The sequence below is a fragment of the Cydia fagiglandana genome, chromosome 3 (assembly GCF_963556715.1).
Source record: "Cydia fagiglandana chromosome 3, ilCydFagi1.1, whole genome shotgun sequence".
Taxonomy (NCBI): Eukaryota; Metazoa; Arthropoda; class Insecta; order Lepidoptera; family Tortricidae; genus Cydia; species Cydia fagiglandana.
In genome coordinates, this window is record NC_085934.1 from 19,709,483 (window position 1) to 19,735,822 (window position 26,340).

Here is a 26,340-nt window from a genome sequence, read left to right on the forward strand (position 1 = left end):
CGTCCAAGACCTACAAGGATAACCTAACTAACCTACTAAACCACTGTCGGCTGCCGACGTACTGTACCTTTGCCTTTTGTTGTGTTTACTTTCAGATATCTATTTCAGTTTACTGTCCATCATAAATGAACATGTCTGGCTAAAAAAAAAATACATATGGACAGTGTAATAAAGCTGATTCCATGATGATGATGAATATGTATTACAATATTCACAGCAGAAGATTACAAGACATAGGCTGACAGTATGGTATGAATAAAGGAAATCCTTGGGATTACAAAGTAAGAATTAAAGTTAACTCAGGTAAGAAGTCGTTGATCCAACAGATAAGAATGTTCCCTGGAACGTTCCCCGGAATGGCCCCGGCCATAGTGGTAAATATTCACTGCTTCTCTTATATGTTGTGTTATTTTTGTGATTCATGTGCTTTCAGATACATAACATAATGTGATTATATACACCTGACACATTAACACAATGCTATAATCATTTTCTAAGATTTGTATTCCGGTGTGAGAATTATATTCAAGTAAAAGCCATACAAACAAGTTTGGTAATATAAATTTAGCCTTGATTGATACTATGTGTATGGTGATATTATGCTCTCACAATTAACAATGAGTGCTACTTAATACTTTCCCTTTACAGTCTAATTAAAATAGATTCCAAGTTTTCAAAATCTCAAACCGGTAAGGAAAGTGAATTGTTGTTTCACATAAGTGTGTGTGTAAAACATGCTTATTGCAACTGAAATAATGCTTTGTTAGTATGTTTTTGAGTTGTGTAATTTCCAGAAATTTGACAGCAATGATTCTTGAAGTGAATTACCATACCGTTGAAGGCATTAGAGCGCCTATCAGCTCAGATCTCTATAATGAACCCAAATCGACATGGATAATATTTCAAAGTTAGTTGGTTATGGATGCCAGTTATATTATGTTCAGGTAATTCATTATATGCAGAAAATGTTGATAAGGGACTAATCTCTGATGTCATGGAAAATGAGGTATTTATTTAGAAATAAAATGATTGTTCATGTTTTACATGGATACTAATGGTTAGTGTGTTACATGGACTGGGTTGGTAAAATGCGCTTTGTGAATAAGCAAAAGGAGTTATTGGCATCTATTTGTAGCTGGTTAGTATTGTCTGTGACAGGTTTAGTCGCTCCATGTTTCCGGATCCTCCTCGGGCTGAATATTGTAAAAGATGTTTCATATCTCATATAACCTCATACATCCTTGCGATTCATATTAAGTTGGAGACATACTGATATATATTATAAGGTAGTATCTCAGTAGAAGTGTCAAGAAAATTAACAAGGATCATTTCTGTCTGTACATATTATTTTATTAATTATGAATAAAATGTTTATCCAACCGTTGCATACAACTAGTATGTTGTGTTGTGATTGTTTTGTTCATAGGGATGTTGGTTTATGTTTGCAATGCAAATATTTTTCACAAAATGTCATGTTATAAAATGTACCAAAGACATATATTTAAACAGACTTACCAAACTAATGAAAATTTTATTGGCATTACATTGTCAAGCGTTTGAGTTATTGACAAAGATAATCATTTGTGTTCTAGCAGTATTTTTCAGATGCATTTCCTTATAACAAAACTTGATTGCTGGTGAAGTTTTGATCATAACTTTATAATATTTGCACCGGTGAAGTATGATTACAGGAGTTTTCAAGGTTTAAATCTTATGAAAGAGATGGACATATTGAACTAAATATTTATTTACTGAGCTGAATATGACACTGATAAAGCAGGTTGTTGCTAATGGTAAGCGAGGTAAATACTTCCAGGAGTCAATATGGACTTTGACGGTCTACATAATATACTTGTCTTTTACATGCAAGTGCTACTGGACTCTAAACGTACCCGTCAGTTGAGTGTTAAATGGATGAATATTAAACGAAGGTAAATAGTTTGGTTAAAGGTTAAAGCTTTCTAAGTAACTATTTTAACCCATTCACTACTAATGAACATTGACCGAAGGATATCATTTCATGAGCTACTGTTTGAAGTTATTAACGGTTTTCGTCTGAACTTGTAGTGTGTTATGGTACTGTTTGCATTATAAAACAGTACACTTTTATTGCTTCTGGGTTTCATAAATCAGAAGTTAAAAATAATAATAATAATGTGTTGGATCTGTGTCCCCACGCAAGCCTATCAAACAACCGGGATTATAGGCCCGTGATATCCAAGGAGATACAAATAATAATAATAATGTTTCACAAATTTTGTGGGTTCACTAAGTATCTATTTCATTGTTTTGCAAACTGCATAAATTGTGGTTTATTATGTTATGAACTCATTTACTTTTAAATGTGTGCTTGCATGGCATTTAACAAAATTATTTAGTTTTGTGCAGGTATAAGATGATGTGATGAGTTACCTACACATAAAATGCACATATACAGCTGAAGAAAATCAACCATGTGTGTCTTGGAATCGGAAGCTTTATGGTTTAAGCATATGTGCCATTGATTCGGTTGATTGATCATTATCAATACACACTTTCATGATGGTTGAAAAATACAATTTGTGAAACCTCGGTAAGGCGAACCTGGGTAACAGAGGAACCTCGATAACATGAACTTCTGTTCAGGGTCTACTGTAGTTCAACCGTGGTATAGTAAGAGTGTGGCCTTTATTTAGGGGCATGGAAGAGGCACGCCAAGTTGCACATGATCATTTACATTGGTTGCATAGTAGCAACTGCTTATTATCTTATATTTTCCATATTAACGCCAAATGCTGCTATTTCAGGTACCGTTTTCAGATTAAGAACTGACGACAAGTATATTCTCAGATTAAGAACTGAGATATAATTTTATTAGACACTCGGATTGAATCGGATTGAGAACTGAGTTGTGAGTTATTATTTTATTTATATTACTTACTCTCGGATTAGGAACCGAGTTGTGACTTTGTTTTATTTCAGATTTAGAACTGTGTTACTGTTGTCATACTAATGTGTTTTGTTAACGGGTTTGCCGACTAATGAAGGCAAATGCTGTTATTTCAGGTACCGTTTTCAGATTAAGAACTGGCTATATTTTCAGACTAAGACTGAGTTATACTTTTATTGAACACTCGGATTAAGAACTGAGTTATTATTTATATTTCATACTCTCGGATTAGGAACCGAGTTGTGATTTTGTTTTATTCCAGATTTAGAACTGGGTTACTGTTGTCATACTAATGTGTTTTGTTAACGGGTTTGCCGACAAAACCTAGAAAATAAACACATTGTGCTTGATTAAATATTGTAGTAACCATGGTAATGCTTGCGATATGTTATTTTATGCCACCTCACTGTTAACCATTTTACTCTAAAGGCTGGTTCATAATTCTACCGGTTGCTTCAATGTCTGCTATAGAGCTTTAATTATTGTGTGCTCTTTAAGAAAGGCTGTTACTTTTGTCTTGGCAAGGGATGCTATCCTTAAGAGGCTAATTCCTGGCGCCGGTAATCGCAACAAAGGCTTGAAGGAGCGGTCTGTTGCTTGTCACTATCTGTTATTGGTTTCTGCAGTGTAGGCCTTAAGAGGCGGTCCATTGCTGATGACATAATACTAACCTTAAGAGGCTAGTAGTTTTTGGTTTCTGCAGTGTAGGCCTTAAGAGGCGGTCCATTGCTGATGACATAATACTAACCTTAAGAGGCTAGTAGTTTTTGGTTTCTGCAGTGTAGGCCTTAAGAGGCGGTCCATTGCTGATGATATAATACTAACCTTAAGAGGCTAGTTGTTTTTGGTTTCTGCAGTGTAGGCCTTAAGAGGCGGTCCATTGCTGATGATATAATACTAACCTTAAGAGGCTAGTTGTTTTTGGTTTCTGCAGTGTAGGCCTTAAGAGGCGGTCCATTGCTGATGACATTACTATCCTTAAGAGGCTAGTTGTTTTTGGTTTCTGCAGTGTAGGCCTTAAGAGGCGGTCCATTGCTGATGACATTACTATCCTTAAGAGGCTAGTTGTTTTTGGTTTCTGCAGTGTAGGCCTTAAGAGGCGGTCCATTGCTGATGACAATTATGTCATAGTATTAACTATCCTTAAGAGGCTAGTTGTTTTTGGTTTCTGCAGTGTAGGCCTTAAGAGGCGGTCCATTGCTGATGACATTACTATCCTTAAGAGGCTAGTTGTTTTTGGTTTCTGCAGTGTAGGCCTTAAGAGGCGGTCCATTGCTGATGACAATTATGTCATAGTATTAACTATCCTTAAGAGGCTAGTTGTTTTTGGTTTCTGCAGTGTAGGCCTTAAGAGGCGGTCCATAGCTGATGACAATTATGTCATAGTATTAACTATCCTTAAGAGGCTAGTTGTTTTTGGTTTCTGCAGTGTAGGCCTTAAGAGGCGGTCCATTGCTGATGACAATACTATCCTTAAGAGGCTAGTTGTTTTTGGTTTCCGCAGTGTAGGCCTTAAGAGGCGGTCCATTGCTTATAACATAGTACTATTCTTAAGATGCTAGTTTGTTCCTGGTATCTGCAGTGTAGGCCTTAAGAGGCGGTCCATTGTATGTGATATGAGATTATCCTTAAGAGGACCATTATTTCTACTACCGATAACTGTTTTATCTATATCGTACTATTTGTTGTTGACCTTGAGAGGTTGGCTTGAGACTTTGTTTACAAAAGGATATTTAAATGACCTTAATACTGATGATCTCAAGGTTACCTAGAAAGGGTTGCTTGCACTAATACCTTTTAGAGATTGCTGGCGCAGTTCCGGACCCAGTAGAGGTTGAGGTAGTGCCGGTTCAAGATGCCCAGTAGAACGAGTGCGTGCAATGGGCTCCGTGACAGCCTTATCGTGAAGGGCTGACTTCTACGGTCGTTGCCCCTACAAGGGCAGTGGTATTCTAGCCTGCATGTGGTATTTTAACACGGTAATGTTTTCTTTTTGTCCAATAATCAAATCTGTGGTTAACTGCCATTAGTCACGATGCTAGAAAGCGGTGACATGAAGTACCTACTTGATTACGTCGTCATTAAGGGTGATAATGTAATTTATTAACAATGTTGCTAAAGAGCGCTCATGAGTTCTGTCCAATAAGAACTGCATCTTTCTTATGTATTTACAGAAGTAGACCTTTTGACTGTGATGGTTATTACGGTATAATTTTATGGCTATCAAGCCGGACCTGTGATCAAAGGGTCTAACTGTGCCATTTGCGCATTAATATATCGTCGAAATCTTATCATGATTATTTTGAACAACATTGTGGTATGCTAATGTCAAAGCCTGTCGATGGCGCTAGGGTGAATTATAACGCCTTGGTTATATTAAGGAACTGAGGCTTTTCACATGTATGTTACAGAGTTTCGTGAATAAGAGTTTGTACTGTTTACATGTGCTGTATCGGAGGGCACCTATGCACATGCATGAGACGTGTCCCACGTTAGCCTCCCACCAGTTGAGGAGCCAACTCAACGGAGGAGCCAACCAGTAATGAACTGGTGGAGGCTACCGCCACCTGGTGAAGGCCCAGCTTGCTGCGACTGCGTTGGTTGCGGCAGTCTTCAGTGGCGGCCTTGATAACAGTGACCTGACGGGACGTAGGTCGGGTCAGAAGATGGCCGAGCTGAACGGCGAGATCGTCATCCATCGGTGTTTAACATCACTACGATAACCGACAATGTCACATCACTAGAGGTGGTCGTCCATCTTAGATTGGTTTTACGCGAGAGCGTCCTCGCATATTATTTTCAGATCTATACTCTCATATTGTGATTCCCTAATAAATCTTGTTAATAAGTGGTGCTCTGGTGTTTTTACTCTTACACTATATTGAGTAAAAGTATCGATTTTTATTAAGTATTTACGTTCTAATTAACAGTTTTTGTTTTGCTTATTGATTCATCGGTCATATTAACATGGCGCTATAGCCTTAGATTGTAAGTAGGACTCTAATAACACTATAAGATGTACTAAGGTATTGAATAACGCCCGTCTGCGACTACATGATCTATAAAAGTGACTCATAACTTCTCTTTTCGACTGTAAGTGAGACAAGAGAGTTAAGAAGCGATTGCGAGTAACGGAGCTATAAAAGAGTTTTTATCGCCTGTTTAGAACCTTAAGTGAAAATTGCAGCTGCTTATTACTCATATAGATGTTAAGGTGGTAGAATTCACTTTGAGCTATAACACTAGCTGCTTAAGATCCATTATAGCGGCCAAAACGGCTACTGTGGATCTTAAAGCTATACATGGACCTCTTAAAGACCTTGATGTCACCAGAGCCTGTAAGCTTAGAGTATATAGCTATTCTACAGCCGTTATATGTCTTTAGGTGATAAAATAAGTGCTAAGTGTCGCCTAATTGTTTGTTGGGAAGTGGCGGCCACGAAGAGGGGCATATGCTCAGCAGTGGGCGACTGAAGGCTAGAATGATGATGATTATTATTTAGTTTTTAGTTTATAACTCAGTCTGCTGTTAACAAAATCGTGTCAGGCTAATTATAGGTACCTAAATATGTAGGTAGGTCGTTTGGTTGTACCTTTAGTAATATTCATCATGTTTTCAAAATCTATACTCTTCCCACGCGAAATAGGCTAAAAGTATCTTAACAACGTTTCCCGCTCATTTCCTGCCCTAATGCACTTTAAAGTAATACGCCTTCTCGACTAATTACCTTCTTCTGTATTGTGAGGCGTGTCAGAGTTCGGTCGTAAACGTTTTACGCCCACTTTTACCGTTTCCCGTCGTAAAGAGTTCGCAGGCCAAGACTGTCCGTGTTACGTCCGTCATTTAGTGGTAGTTTAAATTCAATGGAAGTTTTAGGATTTATAAGACGAGCGTCTTTGTGCGCGATAGTGAGCGCCTTATTTGAATATGCTTGGGAATGAATATGACCTTTAAACCTTCAAGAAAACAGTAGTGTACGAGAACTTAGGCTCCGTTGCACAGGCGCGTTTTGCGGGCGGCGCGTGAGTGGGGCGCGCCGCTTTTACATACCTATAATGGTAACATTCCATTTCTGACCGCAGCTGCACTACTAGTACTGAAGGCGTCGGTGTTATTGTCAATTTCCATAGTAAAATGAACAGTACTGCAGCTGTCGCTGGAAATGGACTGTCTCCTTAAAGCGCTCACGCCGCGCTCACACCCCGCCCGGAAATCGCGCCTAACACGCGTATTCGGGAAACAAGATAATCACAAGATCTAGAAACGATATAGAGATCAACTAGATTTACATTAGATATCGACTAGATGTGACTTGGATATCTAAGTCATAACTTGTCGAAATCGTTCAAGAGGACCTCCAGAATCGCGGAAACGTCAATTTTGACGTATCTATCTTGTCGAAATCGTTCAAGAGGACCTCCAGAATCGCAAAAACGTCAAATTTGACATATCTGTCTTACAAATATCTTTAAATTATCCATATCATAACTTGTTGAGGTCTAATACATTTTCAGAATCGAGCCGTGTGTGTCGGAACCTGTAAGTTCGTAGTGTTCTCTCACTGAGCGTAAGCGTAAGCAAGATGGATGTGCGCTCGGGACCGCGGAAATCGTGTTTTTGAATTGTTATTTGTTGTAAGCTTTAAAAGTAAAAAAAAAGTAATCGATGAGATCCCTTTGAAAAATTTAAATTGCGAATTTTTGGAAGCAATTTTCATATATTTTGGCTTTTATTGCCATTATGCAATAACTTCTTTGAAATCATCCTAATGGCCAAAGTTACACTGAGCGCGCAAGAGTACTGTATTTTTTTTTTAAAGTAAGTCATTTAAAATGTCAAAATTGGGCCTATACTAAAATAACACTCTAGCCAGAAATATATAGGTAGTTAAACTACGGGTTATTAGGGCCCTCAATGTAAATAGGTACGTGGGATAACGTACAAACATATTGATATTAAAACTTTCAGGGCAAGGACCATGAATTGCCGATTTAAACAAGGGCGGTTCGACCCAAACCAACCCAAAGCTTCCTAAACATCTTCACTAGTTACCACTCAAATTGCCATCATACATGCCTTGACAAGCCGGTTGATGCGGGTCGGGTCACAGACATTGAAATATGATAGACAACGCACCGTAAAGTTTTTGACCTATTAAACTTTGACGCAACGCACCGCAAAATTTTTGATTCATCAAAATTTGTTAGTAGGTATGAATTAAGGATATGCAACATTCCTGAGGACTTCATAAAACAAACGTATTTTATGGCCTAATTTTCGTACTTTCCCTACAGACATGTGAAAAACTTCTATTTCTTAAAATTTGTAGGATGAAATTTTTAAGAAAATGTATTCACATGTTAAATTTTGTAACATCCACAGAAAAGACACCGGTTTTCCTGAACGTGTTTGACCCCCGCTGTATTAAACCAAAGAATTTAAAGCAATCAATCAATTACGTGAGAGTTTTCTTATTTATATATTATTAAGGATGATTCACGTTAGACCGAGCCGTGTCCGGGCCGGAGCTTCCAGTGCTTACTATGACATGACAGGTGATCCCGTGATGTTTCCCATAGAACATGACGCGCCTGAAGCTCCGATAAAGGCGGGATTCCACAAGTGTGTGGCACAAGCTTATTCAGTACAAAATGCTGGCCTTTACCGTTGAGTCGGTAAACAAGTCGCTGCGTGATCTATTTAATTCCATGTCTGCGGGTCGAGCTATAAACGAGTGTTGGCAAGTTTTTGCCACTGTTAATTAATGAACTTCGCTATGAAACTGGCTCTCTAATAGGGTCGGTGCTGAAGAACTTGTTTACCCATTCATTCGGCTTACGTTCTGCAATTTTATATGAAGTGGCCTGAGAGCATTTAGTACATGGAGATGTCACCGCTGTCGTTTTCTTTACGAAACAATCTGCCGATTTTTGCCGGGGGAGGGGACGTCAAATATACCTATTCTACATGATTTGTACGTAACGTTCATTTAGCCATGTCAGTCCATACAACAATTTGCACAATGGTGCAAGTTTTTCGGCAGAGGGGTAAGCTCTTAAAGGCGACTCCAGTTGTTGAATGCTCTAAGGAAGTGGCTGTGTAGTGCGACGGGGACAAACAAATATTTTAATGGGAACTGCAGCTAGTTTTGTAGTTAGTGAATGTTTTAGTTGTATCTTTTTAAAGTTTGGATTAACTACACTCGTAACTCTCAGCTAGTTATCGCGTATCGTTATCTTTACTTGAAAATAGTTGTAATGTAGAACTAGCCTTATGAGCCAATTTTGCATGTATAACTGGCCTTAAAATTTGTAGTTTATGGTGGTTCATTATTTTGTAAGTGGGTAGTTTTTGCACAGTTTTTCGTCAGTCACCCGTTGACCGCGAACGCTGTAAAGGGTTCGAAACGTCGGGTTGTAGTATGAATTCAATATACTTATACGCGATATAATCCCTTTCGTTCCGTTTCGTTTTGTATGGACTCACATGGCTATTTGCACGTTACGTACAAATCATGTAGAAATAGCAATACATTTGACGTCCCGTCTCCCGCAAAAATGGGCAGACTGTTTCGTACAGAAAATGACAGCCATGACGTCTCCAGTGACTAAATGCTCTAAGGCTAAATAAGACTGGTGTTCTTGTACTAGACTTGATTCTTGTTGTTGAACTGGATTGTCCTTACGTTTGACAACATAGCCGCACTTCCATTATCTATGACCACACTAAACATTGGTTACAATGTTTGCATTGTCGCACAGAGACACGACATAAAGACGTGTTTCAGACGGGTCTCGGTCTGCACTTGTCCTCCGGGAGTCCACCTGGTAAAGTGGCTTTGTTCTGCCAATGCACTTGGAGGAGGAATTTCAAAACTATCTTATTGGTTCAGGGAGATCCGATACTCATGGATTACTGATCGGATATTTCGTCTAATATCTTGTTTAATTTTATTTTTAATGAACAGTAATTTTAGTGAAATAAGGCATGCATAATCAAACGGAGACGCCTTATCTGTAATTTTCTCTACAAAACAGTCTGCCGGTTTTTGCGGGGGAGGGGCACGTCAAATGTATACGTAAAATAGTCATGTCAGATAAACGTCAGTCCATACATAGTGTATGACCATTGGCCGCTTATTTTCGACAGAGGGTACGCCTATGGCCAGAGTTAGACTAAGAAATGTTATTATTCGGTTAATGATTTTCTTAATGACAATAGTTTATAACATCTATTTTTTGTAATATTAATATGTAATTGTAATTTATAAATGAATCCGAACTTTAGTCTTTAAGTTAATGTTGTGTGCCCTTACATGGTGTCATGGTCTGACTTGTATTTTATTGTATAACATCTGGATTTACTCATGTACATGACTTTACAACAAAATAAATGAAATGAAAAGTTTGCAGCGATTTTGATAGCCCACGCAGTGTGTCATTTTAAACGCGAAACTTCTATGAAATTATGACGCATAAATAACACTTGCACTGGGCTATCAAAATCGCTGCAGACTTTTCTTGGTCTAACTACTCTGTTTGGTTATATCCTCTAAGATGACTTACAACATGTTCATGTTCAGTGTTCACGTATTGGCATAATATACGCTCAACGACTCTAACCTCTATCATGTGGTGGATCTTGGCCGAATTGTTAGTCGTCTTTTTGCATCTTTTTTCTAAACGATTTTCCCGCTCTATACATCACAACTTATTTTAGTCTACCACACGTAAATATATGAAAAGTTAATTGTTATGCCGGTTTTTGCTAATTAGGCTGTTCATTACTAAGCTAAGAAACGTCTGTTGTAATGTAAAACTTATATGGCTTTATTTACTACTATTACTCTAAATAATTCTGCAAACGAAATACTGCAAAAACTCCGCAGAATGAAAACTTGTTAAAAGATTAGGTTAATTGGGCTTTGTAAAACAACACTGACCAAATTCTTTCCTAGATGTACCTAATGTCGCTCGTGACTTTAGCAAACAGGAAGCTAAAGCCGTCATATATACCTATCGGCTCGACAGCAAAATGAAAAATACCGGCAAAATCAAGAGTGAAACGGACTAGCAAATAGTTGAACATTTTTCGCAGTTGCAAAAAATACAAAGCAAAAAAGTGGCTGCCGGAAAACCTGTGAATGACATACGAAATTGCTGTACGATAGAAAGACATTGCATGACATGGCAAAAAACGTTTCTGCAGCAATCGGACTTTCAAAGTAACATCTACGGTATAACTGTGGGCCATGATTCGCATTTCTACAGCTTGAAAATGCTACTTAGGACTTTGTTTTATTGCTTCCCGCGGTTGCTTACTGACAAACCATTTTCCAGCTGAATGAATGTTCCAAATGCTTGTTTAAATAACAACACAGATCTCTAGACTCGGCTTGTTTCGATTATTGTGTTCTGACCGAATTAACCACTGCTCTGTTTAAACATAAATAACTGAAGTGGTCGACGCTCATCGTATAAAAGGTGGTCTTATTTTTATTATCGCTTTTTGCAAACATCCAGGGTATAACATTCGGATTCGGAACCGATAAATTTTACGAAAAATCAGTTCGGCGTTTTTACACAAATACGATTTATTTACGATTCCATGGTAGCCTTCTGACATTCATAAATGCATTGTAATATGCCTGAAGTGAAGAATAAAGAACGTTGACTTTGATTGATCGGAACTGAAGTAAGCGGTTTAAAATAAAATAAAGTCAAAGAGGGCTTCCTCAGAGCCTTTCGGTATCTTTTTCGCATTGGAAGCCATTTTTGAATACGCATTGCTCTCATGTTCTTCTTTTGCCATTAAAACGGCGGTATCACTAGTTATTTCTGCATTATTTGTCGACGCCGAAGACGTCGGCTTTACTGGTTCAAAATGATATACCTTTAATTCTAATTGATGTCGAATTCATGTAAAAATCTAGCATACATTTTTTGATAAAGTTTTTTTTATTATTTATCACTAAACTGCTCAACTACACTTGTTTTTTGAAGTTTGCGTTTCATAATTAATAAATAATTGTTTATTTAGTAATTAGTTTCATAAATTTTTTTGTATTTAAGTTTTATTTGTTTTTTGTTTTCATACAGATAAACAAATTCCGATGTAGGTATTCAATTCCGGTCTTGGAATATCGTAAAAATCGGTCGGATATATCGGTATTTCGAGATTCAGTAATTCCGGTATTCATGCCCTAGTGTTAGGTAGTATTTTACCCTGTTTATTACTCAGGCATTCATTATACGGCCCATTATTAAGTAAGTATGATAATACACACATTATATTACAGTCCAGCGCGGATGTGGTCAGCCGCGGCGTCACCATTGTCCGCATCAACTGGCACGTTCGCTGATCACATGCGTGAGTGACACCAAAAATAGCGACACAATTGAAAAGCGGCAATTTCGTTCTATTCTGTAACTAATGTCCAATTAAGCATGTATTTATAACATGCTAATTGAACTCACATTTTGACATCAAATTGTCAAAGTAATGTTATTTGGTTATCATTCGCGCGCACGTTTCACTCGTACTTGTACCATTTGTTAGCACGAGCACAGATTATATAATAGTTCTTACGAACAGATACCTCTCTCTCAAACAAAACGCAAATACCTACAGTTTTGATACCTACACAAAAATACAATGGAGTGACCTTCAACGCGCCGCTCCCCGCACCGCGCGCACCGGCACAACGCTAGGGTTACGGCCGCTTAGAAATGATAAAAAAATACGTACTTAAACAGCGGAGTGAAATAAAAGGAAAGCTAAATCTTAAATTACACCTAATATTCCGATTATGCGTGTTTGCGAAATAGTCATTTTAAAAGGTCATATGTCCCTGCAGTAACCGCAGTGTTTACACCGTTTTATAAACCGCGCAATAATCCCAGCAAGAATTAGTTTTGAAACTTCGTGTAATTTAAATCCAAATAGAGATTATTGTTACACAATAAAGAAAAATAATAGAAACCCTATGAATACAGGTAATTAATTATAAGTTAACCAGAGCAAAAATCAGTAGGCACTTTCCGGTGTAAAGTTAAGTAAGTAAGTAAATATTCTTTAACTTAACTTACCTACTGTCGTTAAAATAAACATTTACCAAAATAAATTAAAAATTTGCTACCTATTTCAAATACATAGATATCTAAAACTATACATTTGTCATACATACCTAGGGCGGCAAAGACTGCAAATCCGCCACTGCATACATAATAAACATTACGTGTTTAATTAAATAAATTCAATAGTAGGTAGGTACCTACTACGTAGCTTGTAACGATCGTAAAAATTGACAGTGCGGCGCGCGGTGATGTGCGTACGTGAGCGCGTGTGGCAACCAACTGGCTTGATTTTCTACCGTGAACGGGAGCAGATTCGTAGGTATTCATCCGAGCTCGCGCGGAGAGTTCCATAGGCCTGCTTTCGGTCATACCAATACACTACCGGACTCACGCGACATTTATTTTATCCTCGCTGACATGCCAGGCTGAAGTGTCAATACTTTGCTTTGGTTCTCCCACTTCTCCCCCACAAACCACCGTCCATCAACTGTCGGCTCAAAATTCGCTGCTGAAAATGTAAGCATTAATTTCAACACACATTTCGGCTTACACCTGTTTGCTCCTTTTATTACTCGGTGATGTGTAAAAACGACTGCTTGTAATATTACAAGCATTAAAGAGAATGTTGTGAAAGCCGTAAAAGTTAATATTTACAATACGCGATGCTACTTGTGTCTTTTGGTAGGTACTGACAACTTTATATGAAGGTATAATATTGAGGGTGTTATTGCGATTTAGTAAAACCAAAAGTGTGTTAATCGGTATTTAAAGTGTGAATGAATAATGAATGACATTTCTTATTTGAGGCAAATAGTGGCCCACACATAAATATCCTAAAACTAGCATACATATTATTAAAATAAATTTTATAAAACTAAACAATAATAGAAATAAAATTATTACATAGAGTCAGACCCATAAAAGTCTGCAGCGATTTTGATAGCCCACGCAGTGCAAGTGTCATTTTAAACGTCAAACTTCAGTGAAATTATGACGTATACATAACACTTACGCTGCGTGGGCTATCAAACCCGCTGCAGACTTTTATTGGTGCGACTATAGTTGATTTAAAATGTCGGTATATGACCGTGAACAGCATTTGTTAGTTTTGTTACGTGATAAATAGGCACAATAGGTTCCATATAAATACATAAATAATTATGCTTCATAAGAGGGCCCGATTCAGATTTTGAAATAGACATCTATTATATACCTTTTAGACATCACCAAGATACGATAACGATAATGTTTAAGATCTTACCTATCAAATTTGACATTTGCTCGATTCTGGAGATACTCTTGAACGATTTCCACAGGATATGACTTAGAGATCCAATTCACATCTAATAGATCTTACTCTATCTAACGTAAAAGTGACATTGGTTGCCCGAATTGCGCTGCAAAAGAGAACTATTTTTTTTTTATTATTATGAATGGGCTTACTCATGGCCACAGACTAGCCGAGGCGTAGACGTGGCCTACGATGGAGCGAGCTCGCCCAGAAGGTGCCTGTTCACTCTTGATTTGAAGGTTGCCGGGTTATTAAAACACGGAAATATAGACGCCGGCAAGGAATTCCATTCCTTGGCAGTGCGCATAAGGAAAGTAGAAGCAAAGCGCTTCGTGCGAATTGGTGGAATATCTACCAAGTAAGGATGGAAACCGGCCGTGCGTCTAAAAGTCCGATGGTAGAATGGGGACGGTGGAATGAGCTCGTGTGAACTAGTTGATATCTAAACAATAACGTATCTAGAATGGATCTAGTACGTGTCGTCTCTTATGAATATCTTGATGTTCGAATACGGCAGGAGAATGCCTATGTGTAAAAGATGACGCCCCGTTTTCATCATACTCGTACACAATTATTTATAATTCGACAAAATCGCAATGTATTATGTATATATGCTGTATCATAAACCGTGTTGTAGGTACTCAATCGTAAATGCGCGATGTGGTAACAATGTATGTTAAAACCGCAACCGAGCACGTCAGTGTTGCCAGTGATTCACGTAATGGCCGCCAAACCCAATGCAATAAAATCTGACCGCAGCTGTGCGGTGTTGCTAGCTCTACAATTGTATATGAAACGTACTTATAAGTAGGTACTGTAAAGGTTTGCAACCTTTACAGCCTTTTTAATCTGTGACTTAGTTGGGGTTAGTTATGATATTTAAATTTAGAATATCAGCCCGCTGTCAAATAGAACGCGGTGCGCATTCGGCATTCGATCAGACGCAGCTACCTAGTATAGATGTTGATCTTGATGTAAATTTCTCTCAAATATATTTAAAGAAAGTCTACTTCGAGTTTTCTATGCCCACGACGTCCTCCCGATAGGCCGCCCTCTTTACAGTACTCTGTCAAGCAATTTCCGTTAGTAGAAAAGAGCGGCATATTTAAAAAATGTAGCCGCGAAGGGTTATCGTCACATACAAAATTATATTTTCGCGCCTTTTTCTACTGAAAAACTTGTATGACCGGCTATATTTATATATTGATACATACGTATATACACGTAAAACCTACATTATTTTATCCCAAAGTCAAGTACCTACACCCGTTTTGAGATGCAGAAGGTTCAGAAAACTGAGTTTTAAAAAACGGCTGCCATAAATTAAATAAGCAATCTTGAGGCCTTTCTCGAGAGACTATATCGATTCTATTCCGGAGTTTTTAACTTTCGCTCAATAGAGTAAAATAACGAACATAGATCAAAAATGCACTTTAAAAATTTGGATCAAATTATGCACAACAACTTAAAATCTGAAAATTGCTTCTAAAAATCGGCAACATCATGCAAGGTAAGCAATATATGAGATAATAATTATATTGCATGTATATGTAGATAAGATGAATTATTTGTTTAATTGTGAACTCACGTTTGACCGACATGTATAAAAACTATAAAGTCACGTCTATAAGATTACAGTCATTGTTGGTTCATGGAGCCACTCAAGCCGAGATCGCTATAAAGCCGTGTGGCGAGATTGCAACATGTGAACGTGTAGTAGACGGTACGTCGGGGCGGTGACCTGCTCGTAAATAACTAGCTACATTAGGAAAATGGGAAATAGAAGTAGGATAGTGCATTTACTGATAACAACCTAGAGCAGTTGACTTGACAGATCAGGAATGCGATTCCATTGAACATGCGATACAATCAACTGTTGATTTGATGTGGATTTGAAATGTCAGCTTTGCACAAGTGGAATAAGGCCCCTGTATCATAATATTGGTGTGACATATTATAAGCATTGTTAAGGGGCCCACTGATTAACAGTCCGCCGGACGGTATCAGTTTCGGATTGTCAGTTGTACTTTTGTTCTAACTCACAGGCCGATACCGTCCGGCGGACTGTTAATCAGTGGGCCCCTTTAGAATCGGAATGAGAGACGTACCAGGAGAAATAGGTCAGGTAATTAAATTATGGTTTATGCTACATGATTTTACCCTGAAGGGCCCATATTATACCGGGTGTGGCCTGTAACATGAGCAAATAATTAAAACATAGATTGTATTCCTCAAATGGTGACACTTTATTCAACAACTTTAAAAAATTATGAAGTATTTAGACTCCCTATTTTTCATACAAAATAAATATTATCTTCAATGAACGCCATCGCCACCTCATATCATTGTGATTGACGTTGCTTGTCACTCCTTAAACATAACAAAATTCGCAATACATTGCGTCTTAGAATAAACTTAAAAGTGTATTAAAAATCAAACCACAAGTTATTTTTAAAAGTCCCTGAACAAATGTTGGTCAGTGTGAGGAGTACAGCCTACAGTTTATTTGCTCATATTACAGGCCACACCCGGTATGTATTAGAAACGTGACTGGAGCAAATCCCGTTGCTTAGCAACTCGCATTAGAAAAGATGCAAGTCACTTTACGACTAAACCCACAACAATAGATTGAAATTTCTTCTCCGAACTTTCGACTAAATGGGGATAGGATTAGCAATGAACTTATTAAATTTATTCATTACTGAATTCGTTGATCTTACTTTATGAATATTCAAAGGGCATTGAAAGGCGTCATTTATAAAGGTCATTAGGGAATTTGGATGTAATCCCGTGAACAATGCTGTCATCAACGGGTAATCCGTCGAACCGACGATGCAGCACCACTGATACACGGATTTAGGTTTTCATTTGTTCTTTTCAAAGGACTTTGGATCAATAATCGGCCAAATACAGAGTAAATAAGTTTTTGGCAAAAATTTCATTTTTGGTACAAGTTTTTATCGCCGACTGTACTTTTTTTTCCACATGCAACTAATACTCATCGAGACAATTCTAAAAACCCCAAACACAATTAGGTTTCGTTGTTTTATCACAGAGTTCCTATGGCCACCTCCGCTCTCCATCATCAGATCAGCTCGATGACACCATAATATTGCATTATCACCCGACTTACGTATGTATGCAAAATTTCAGCTCAATCGGAAACCGGGAAGTGGATCAAATTTAACTTGCAAGATTTGATTACAGACAGACAGACAGACAGACAGACAACGGTCAGGTGAAACTAAGTAAAAGCTTGTAAAATATAGAAGAATGATAAAATAGAGTTTAAAATAACAGTTTTGAATGATTCACGGTTAGTTTCACTAGACTTATATCGACTGGGATTAATTACCGTGATTAGATTACCTTTTGTATTATTTTCGAGCTCTCGATATTTACATGCATCTTGTTCACGGGTAACTCGAATCAGTACAAAATGTAATCACGGTTCTTAACCCGGTCGATATAAGTCTAGTAAGAGTTTTGTTGTTAACTTTACTGAAGTATCATTGTTATTTGCATAACTACGAGTATATCATTGGATATTTATGTAATGTGAATTTGGAGATTTGATGCTCAATAACGAATAACGGCTGAACAGATTTGAATAACATTTATGGAAGAAAGGATACGTTTTATCAATGCAAACTTGATATTGAAAAATAGTAGTCGAAGCTAATTTGATAATTTTACGCAGACAATGTAGCGGGCAGAGGCTAGAGTTACTTACACCAAACTAACTTTGCATGAAATAACAAAGTATAGGAATATCATCATTAATGTATGTTTGTATTGATTCTATCACCATATGACGTTCGCATCACATTGTTCTTTTCAAGTCGGTACAAAGATGACACCTTATATTTCATTTTCATCATTTTGCACGCATTTATCTATCTATATATATAAATGCAAGTGTCCTGACTGACTGACTGACTGACTGACTGACTGACTGATTCATCAATGGAGAGCCGAAACTACAAAAGCCAGAAAGTTGAAATTTGCACACCAGATGGCATTTATAAAGTGTACAAGAGATAAGAAGCGATTTTGAGAAATTCAACCCCTAAGGGGGTTAAAAAGGGGATGAAAGTTTGTATGGGGTTAAAGTTTTCTTTCAAGCTAGGAATTTGAAACTTCGTAAAAAGATATATCATTAAAATACAAGAAAACTAATTTCAGCGTTTTTGAAAATTCATCCCCTAAGGTGGTGAAAAAGGGGTTGAAAGTTTGTATGGATATCAAAAAAATTTTCAAGTGATGGACTTGAATCTTTGTATTTAGGGATATTATTAGAAGACACGAAAAGTAATTTCAGCGTTTTGTAAAATTCATCCCCTAACAGGGTTAAAAAGGGGTTGAAAATTTTAATCCATTACAAATGCTTCGAAACTTCGTAGAAAGGCATAATAGCCGATTACAAAAAAAAGTGATTGCAACGTTTTTGGAAATTCAGCCCCTAAGGGGGTTAAAAAGGGGATGAAAGTTCGTCTTCGGGTGCAAATTTTATTTTAAGTTAGGAACTTGAAACTTTGTAAAAAAGTATTAAATTTAAAGACAAAAAAACTAATTTCAGCGTTTTAGAAAATTCATCCCCCAAGGTGGTGAAAAAGGGGTTGAAAGTTTGTATGGATATAAAAAAATTGTTCGAGCGCGGGACTTGAATCTTTGTATTTGGGGATATTATTAGAAGACAATAAAAGTAATTTCAGCGTTTTGTAAAATTCATCCCTTAACAGGGTTAAAGAGGGGATGAAAGTTTGTATGGGGTTAAAGTTTTCTTTTGAGCTACGAATTTGAAACTTCGTTAAAAGATATATTATTAAAATACAAGAAAACTAATTTCAGCGTTTTTGAAAATTCAACCCCTAAGGTGGTGAAAAAGGGGTTGAAAGTTTGTATGGATATCAAACATTTTTTCGAGTGTGGGACTTGAATCTTTGTATTTAGGGATATTATTAGAAGACAGGAAAAGTAATTTCAGCGTTTTGTAAAATTCATCCCCTAACAGGGTTAAAAAGGGGTTGAAAGTTTGAATTCATTACAAATGGTTTTGAAACTTCTTAGAAAGGCATAATAGCCGATTACAAAAAAAAGTGATTGCAACGTTTTTGGAAATTCAAACCCTAAGGGGGTTAAAAAGGGGATGAAAGTTCGTCTTCAGGTGCAAATTTTATTTGAAGCTAGGAACTTAAAACTTTGTAAAAAGGTATTATATTAAATAATAAGAAAACTAATTTCAGCGTTTTTGAAAATTCATCCTCTATGGTGGTGAAAACGGGGTTGAATGTTTGTATGGATATCATGCATTTTTTCGAGCGCGGGATTTGAATCTTTGTATTTGGGTTATTTGGGTATATTATTAGAAGACAATAAAAGTGATTACAGCGATTTGTAAAATTCATCCCCTAACAGGGTTAAAATGGGGTTCAAAGTTTGAATCCATTACAAATGCTTTGAAACTTCTTAGAAAGACATAATAGCCGATTACAAAAAAAAGTAATTGCAACGTTTTCGGAAATTCAATCCCTTCATTCCCAAAAAGGGGATGAAAATTCGTCTTGGCTTTAAGCTAGGAACTTTAACTTTTTGGAAAAAAGGTAATAAATTAAAAAAACATGAAAACTAATTCAAGCATTTTTGAAAATCATCCCCCAAGGTGGTGAGAAAGGGGTTGAAAGTTTGTATGGAGATCAGATATTTTATGAGTGCGGAATGCGGAACTTGAATCTTTGTATAAGGGCATAGGTTACCTACCTATTATGAGAATACAAGAAAAGTAATTTCAGAAACCAACATCAAAATCCACTTGACTTAAAACTTCATACAACTTGCTAAAAAAGAAAAGTACTTAATTTCAACATTGCTTGGATATGAAAATTATAGGTACTAAAGATGTAAAATGTTGAAGATAAGATTCCACGCGGACGAAGTCGCGGGCAACAGCTAGTAATTACATGTACGTATAAGCATATGCATATCAGGAGCGCCGTAGTTTGTTTAACTTCCTGGCATAAGTTAATGTTAATTAGTTTGCAGGCAATTTGGAGGCGACCTCATTTTCTTGCGAGGTATTCTACTTGGCTACATAAAATTTTACATAACCATATAAAACACATAGTTATTATATGCCGTTGTTATTACATCAATTGTGAAACATTAAAACTACATATATTCATTGCCTTGAAGATAATGCAAATTGAAAAGTCTTGGTGAATTTAGCAAATATCAACATTCGCGCAAATTGTGATATTTATGATGGAAAAATAAAATTACTTAAAAACATAATATGTATTACGAGAATCCCGTTTAGCATTATTTCTGCTCAATCCACTGTGCGTGGGTTAAAACTCTCTTCTAAAATACAAACAGAGCTATTAAGAATTGAATACATGCATAAAATGAATACCCCTTTATTATTTAAGATCATTGCACTACTATCTCTGTCTAGACGAAGGCGGTTTAAACCAGATTTCAAATGAAATAAAATTACGGACCCTATCCCGCTGTTTGAAACATGCCACCGGCTCCCAAGGGATTCGAGACTTCAAGAGTTTTTGTGAAATTCTTTGTCGCGATCCGCTCCGATCCGCCGTGTCTTGAGTGCACAGACACCAAACAGACACTAAATAAACACTAGCTTGTCTCGTAATATATTTAATTACACAAACGGGTCTACCGCGTTATAATTTCATTGTTTTTACTGTTCCTGTTAGGGCCACTTGCACCATTCACTAACCCGGGGTTAAAAGGTTAAACCTGGAGTGTCATCATGGTTACCAGTACAATTTGACACTAGCTTAACGGTTTAACCGGTTAACCCCGGGTTAGTGGGATGGTGCAAGTGGGCCTTAGTTAGGTATTATTGTCAACTACTAACAGTTGTAAAAATATATTCAAACAAGAAATACATGTAATATAAACAAAATAAAAACAATTATAAACTAAAATTAAAACTACATAAAGCTACAACTAAAATAACTACTAAACTAAAATAACCTATAAATAAAAAACTGGCTCCAGTTCAGTGCCTTGGGGCAGGGTGCCAAGAAGGCTGGCGGCATTGCCGCGCTGGACGGCAATACCAATGCGTTGCGCAAGGTATGAGCCAGCCCTCTTGTCACCCGTCGCCTCCACGGGGCGCTTCGCCAGCTCGGCGAATATGCCGTGGGCGCCAGAGCCCCACGGCCCTAGGGTTTCCACCCCAAACGGCTCAAACATGCAGCCAGAATCAATGGCTGCATATTTGCGCCGCTTGAGGTGTTCAGCCGCTACTAACATAAATTTGTAGACTAAAACACCATTTCCTGGACTTTAGTTCTTTTGTAAACTCTTTTGTAATAAAATAATTTAACTAAAGCGTAGAAATATAATAAATCTTATTGTCCGGAAGATACTAACTTAACGAATGTAGACTACACAAAAGTAATAATGAGCTGCCTCAATTACTCAGAAGCTCACTGACCTAACATACTTAATCTGCGAGTTAACGGCGCGAGATCCATAAAAACGACGGCAACAAACGAAATCACTTGAAGCAGTGAAGTGCTTTGGATCCTTTGAAGACATGCCGTAGTATAAGTAGCAATCGATTCCACTTATCTATGTTTGTATGTTTGAATTAAGAACTTTATCTACGAAAAAACTTGGTCACTTCAACTTTATCAATGTGAAATTGTATTGTGATTAGTTAGTTCTTCATTTGATTCATTAGGTCTTTTACTGTTGTATTATTTCTATTTCTTTAATAAATAGCAATATCTTAAAGTACAAAGCGGTTCTCAATCTCATTCGTGGAATGTGCTGGGGCACAGATTTTAGAAGCATTAAATAATTAATAACATAACTATATGACCTGTTTTAAATGGGGGGCGGTAACTAGAACGGGACAAATAGTTAAAGTCAGAGATAGAGGAGACAGAGACAGACAGAGAAGAGCCTAGAGAGAAAAAAAATATTTATAGCTTTACAGCCGTATTCATAAAAAATCCTTAAATGAGGAATGATCAGCTTATTAGCTAATCCACTGTTTAGGCTTAATAAGCCGTTGATAAGAACCATGATTTATAAACGTTTATTAGGGGTTTCTTAACTAATAAGCAGATTAGACCCGTTATGTTGGCATCTTGGCACATCATAGACAAAAATATGGCTGAACATTAATTAAAAAAAAAAGTTTGACAGCAGCACTAGCGGTAAATCATAAAATCCTGAACAATACGATGCACAATTTTGACCAGTTTTCTGGGTTATTATATATTAAAATAGCCTCTGCATCACAAAAACAAATAAATAATATTGCACGGCCGGAAGTTTTACGAAACTCGGTAAGCAACCACCTATATCATAGTCTGATAATCAGATATGTTACGAGTAAAGTTCATTGCAAGATTTGCAAGCAATATTGATAAAACTATGTGTTATTGCTTATAGTTTCAATATATTGTGGAATGAGGGAAAGAGGGCAGTTGCACATCTCAAGTCAAGAATTCTGCCTGCGCGCCATCGCCACCGTAATACCACGGATTCCAACACATTTTGTTCTGGTGGCGAAACACAAACGATATTGACACTATTCATATCAAATGATCGGTGAAGATAAATCAGGTGAGCAAGATTTGGTTATTCATTTCTTAACGTAAAATGTTGTAGTATTTTTATGAACATACCTCGACACCCAAAAAATTATGGCCTCTTCATTTTTAATTTGACGTACTATCGGTGTTTTTTAGAAGAGCAGAGCTAACTAAGCTAGTTAGGAGCTGTTTATAATTAGAATTAGTGAATAACATACTTAACCAACCACACGATGGAACCAATTTATCAGTGAAGTGGTGATTTATCTTAAAAACCTTTTTTGTTCGCCTAGGGCGCAGAGTTAAAGATAAGCGCTTATATATGCAACTTGACAATGACAATGTTTGCAGTGAAACATCTCAGCCAATAGCCGCATTAAAAGGCAAACTGCACAATTCATAATGAGGCAGAAATGTTCATTATTCACAGGAGTGTCGCTGTTGGTAGGTTATATAATTTTAAATCAACAAAGATATCAATATGATTTTTACATAAGGTACTTATCAATCATAACACACCATTGTAGGTTAATTATTTGTTTAAAAGTATATTAGCGTTTCAATTCATAACTTTGTTATTATTGTATAATTTCATTTTATCAAACTACAATTACCGGTAAGAAACAGTGTCTGTAGGTACGCTAGGTAGAAGTATGTATGAACAAAACAGACATGTATGTAATTCTTTAGTTTTGCTGTGAGATAGCTATGGTATTGACAAACAACAACAGAATCTCTGCCTGGATGGAGATCCATTATTCCATATAGTTACCACAACAATATGGAAATTATTCCATATTGCCATATCCATTAGGATGTTATACTTAAGCTTAAAATAAAAGATGATATAGGTTGATTCAATGAGTATATTAATTGAAACTGTGTTCTTTTCAGGTTGTGAGTATTCCATCATCAGCTATTTGTCCGGAGCTGGCTACACAATCCGGAGGCCACACTCTTCTGGCATCTAACCGGCCTGCACACCGCCATCAAATGAAGTTGGTTGTACTGAAATAAAGAAAAAATATTAACTAGTTTAATGATTGTCAAATGTAATAAAATTGTTTTATTTAAGTGGGTTGTTTGATTTCCCTAAATTAACACATGAAATATGTTGATATGTTATAATAAAAATCTCAGTTAAAAACTCATGAACTTGTTTTATTTATCTATCACAATGTAAAAAATTAACTCTGCTCAGTGTGGACTTCAACACAGAACTCAAGTATGCTAGCATTAATACCAATTAACCGAGTACACCCTTCTTTCATAGCAAATAGCACCACACAGCATTCAGTGCAGCGGCAGCATTAACAGTGCCTAGAAATCCAACCAAAGTAGGCCAACCACAGTTTATGTTTTTTATAGTGATAATGATAATACACCTACAAATTGGAATATGATATGTCCCACAACAAAGGTACCTATATACCTGCCCATATTATTCAATTAAGTATCTTCAGTATTGCTGTGCCCTTACAGGTTGCTATGTAATATGTGCGCAATTAATACTTTTTAGTTAGAGCTTGAGAATACCGTGATCTTATAATAAATCAACGTTTTATGGCAGGTAATGAGTATGAAACAAAAGTAGGTATACTCACTTCTTTGCGCTGTAGGAGTTCCGGGAGTAGTTTTCATTCTTTTATGATAGGTATATAGGTTGGTGAGGTGCTTTATCCGACGCCGGTGCCCCAGTCGTAGAAGTCTAGTCTTATGGTATAACAGTTCGTATCGCATAAATTGCTTGCATCTTGATGAATGCGACATACAATCGTGCAAACAACTCCTAGCAAAGGCACAATATCTAGGTTTCCCGCTATTTGCGCACTTTATCTAGGTATGTAATGGTTTATCTCCTTATTTACACATATTAAACCACTCATTTATTAAATTTAGACGTTTTTTAAACAAAAAGAACACCCAAATCACTAAATTACGATACAAGTCTCATCGACGTTTGCACTAATTTGTGAAATGCTGTCTTGTCAAAATCAGCTGTTTTGTGACCGCCATCTTGTATTTTAGGGATAATAAACAGATAAAGAAGGGTCCACGGCTCCATAACTTTCCGAGGATTTAATAAAGAGATGATCAACTGTTTAGCGCTAAAAAGTGTTTATGAATCACGTTTTGTGACATCCGGTTATCAGCAACTGATGATCAATGCTCTAACTGTTTATGAATACGGCTGTAAGAGTCCACTAATTTAGTCACATGTATTTAAAGCACTAAAAGTGCCGAGGATTACCTTGACCGCCCCGGGTGTCACCCATTTAGGGGTGAACATCAGTACCCAGTCACCCGTGAACATCAGTAGTGCCACCTATAAAAATTCGTAAAAACATGTAAAACGATGGAGTAAATACTGAGCTATTTAACATATATTACAATTACTGTTTTTAAATATATTTTACAATTTTGATTGAATTTTGGGGTGACACCCACAATTTCCGCGCCGGGTGCCACCCATGCTAGCTACGCCACTGGATATGAATAACAAGAAATCTAAATCAAATTTAAAGTTCGAATGCGGATGAATGAGTGCTCCTAGCATATCTAATATAAACAGTAAAAGTTGGGATACAAAATTCGGATAAAATACCTACCAAAGTAATTATAGTAGAAGTTTAACCAAAACATCCCAACAAATTCAAATTAATTCAATAGTTCCCCGAACATAGTTCCGGCGACATCGAACCCAAGGACTCTATAAACTGTATTTACATAATATATTCAATGTAGATATGTAGTTAGACTGGGATTAGTTCGTATTCAATTTGGACTAACCTCGCGAACTTGGAAACTGTTGAATATTTAGCCGCTGTTCGATGAGCGGAGTTTTGAGCGGGAAAACAGAAGACTAAGGGTCCGATTCGGATTTTGAAATAGACATCTATTAGATATCTTTTAGACATCACCAAGATACGATAACGATATGTTTAAGATCTAACCTGTCAAATTTGACATTTGCGCGATTCTGTAGATACTCTTGAACGACTTCCACAGGATATGACTTAGAGATCCAATTCACATCTAATAGATATCTTACTATCTAACGTAAAAGTGACATTGGTGCCCGAATTGCGATGCAAAAGAGAACTAGTTGATATCTAAACTATAACGTATCTAGAATGGATCTAGTACGTGTCGTCTCTTGTGAATATCTTGAAGTTCAAATACGACAGTTAAAAGTTCTAGAGCGGGAAGCTGAGCGTGAGCATTTTTTCCGAAGGATTACCACACTACTTGTCCTGTAAAATATGCCTTATAGATAGATTCAAATACTGACTACTTATAATACCCTAGTACTATTACAGTGGACCCGGGTATGTCCTTAAACTACGTCCAAGACCACCGGTGGACGGGCAGCAGCGTCCCTCAAATTCGGTGTACTCGACTGCGATCGCCAACCCGCCTGCCAAGCGTGGCGATTATGGCATTCACCCCCCATAAGGGGGAGG

General features: G+C 37.1%; 1 protein-coding gene and 2 long non-coding RNA genes across 10 annotated transcripts in view; 1 reads left to right on the forward strand and 2 right to left on the reverse strand.

The window, feature by feature from the left end:
* Positions 1 to 26,340, reverse strand: part of LOC134680316 (neuronal acetylcholine receptor subunit alpha-7) — a 183,181-nt gene that overhangs the window by 119,975 nt on the left and 36,866 nt on the right. The gene's annotated exons all lie outside the window — the stretch shown is intronic.
* LOC134680314 (uncharacterized) lies at positions 3,972 to 25,062 on the reverse strand. The gene is made up of 3 exons (XR_010100441.1): positions 24,481 to 25,062; positions 23,091 to 23,884; positions 3,972 to 5,805 (listed from the first exon to the last, which is right to left on the reverse strand). It is a non-coding gene; the product is annotated as an uncharacterized LOC134680314 (long non-coding RNA).
* Positions 22,278 to 24,027, forward strand: LOC134680312 (uncharacterized). Its single transcript, XR_010100440.1, has 2 exons — positions 22,278 to 22,627; positions 22,734 to 24,027. It is a non-coding gene; the product is annotated as an uncharacterized LOC134680312 (long non-coding RNA).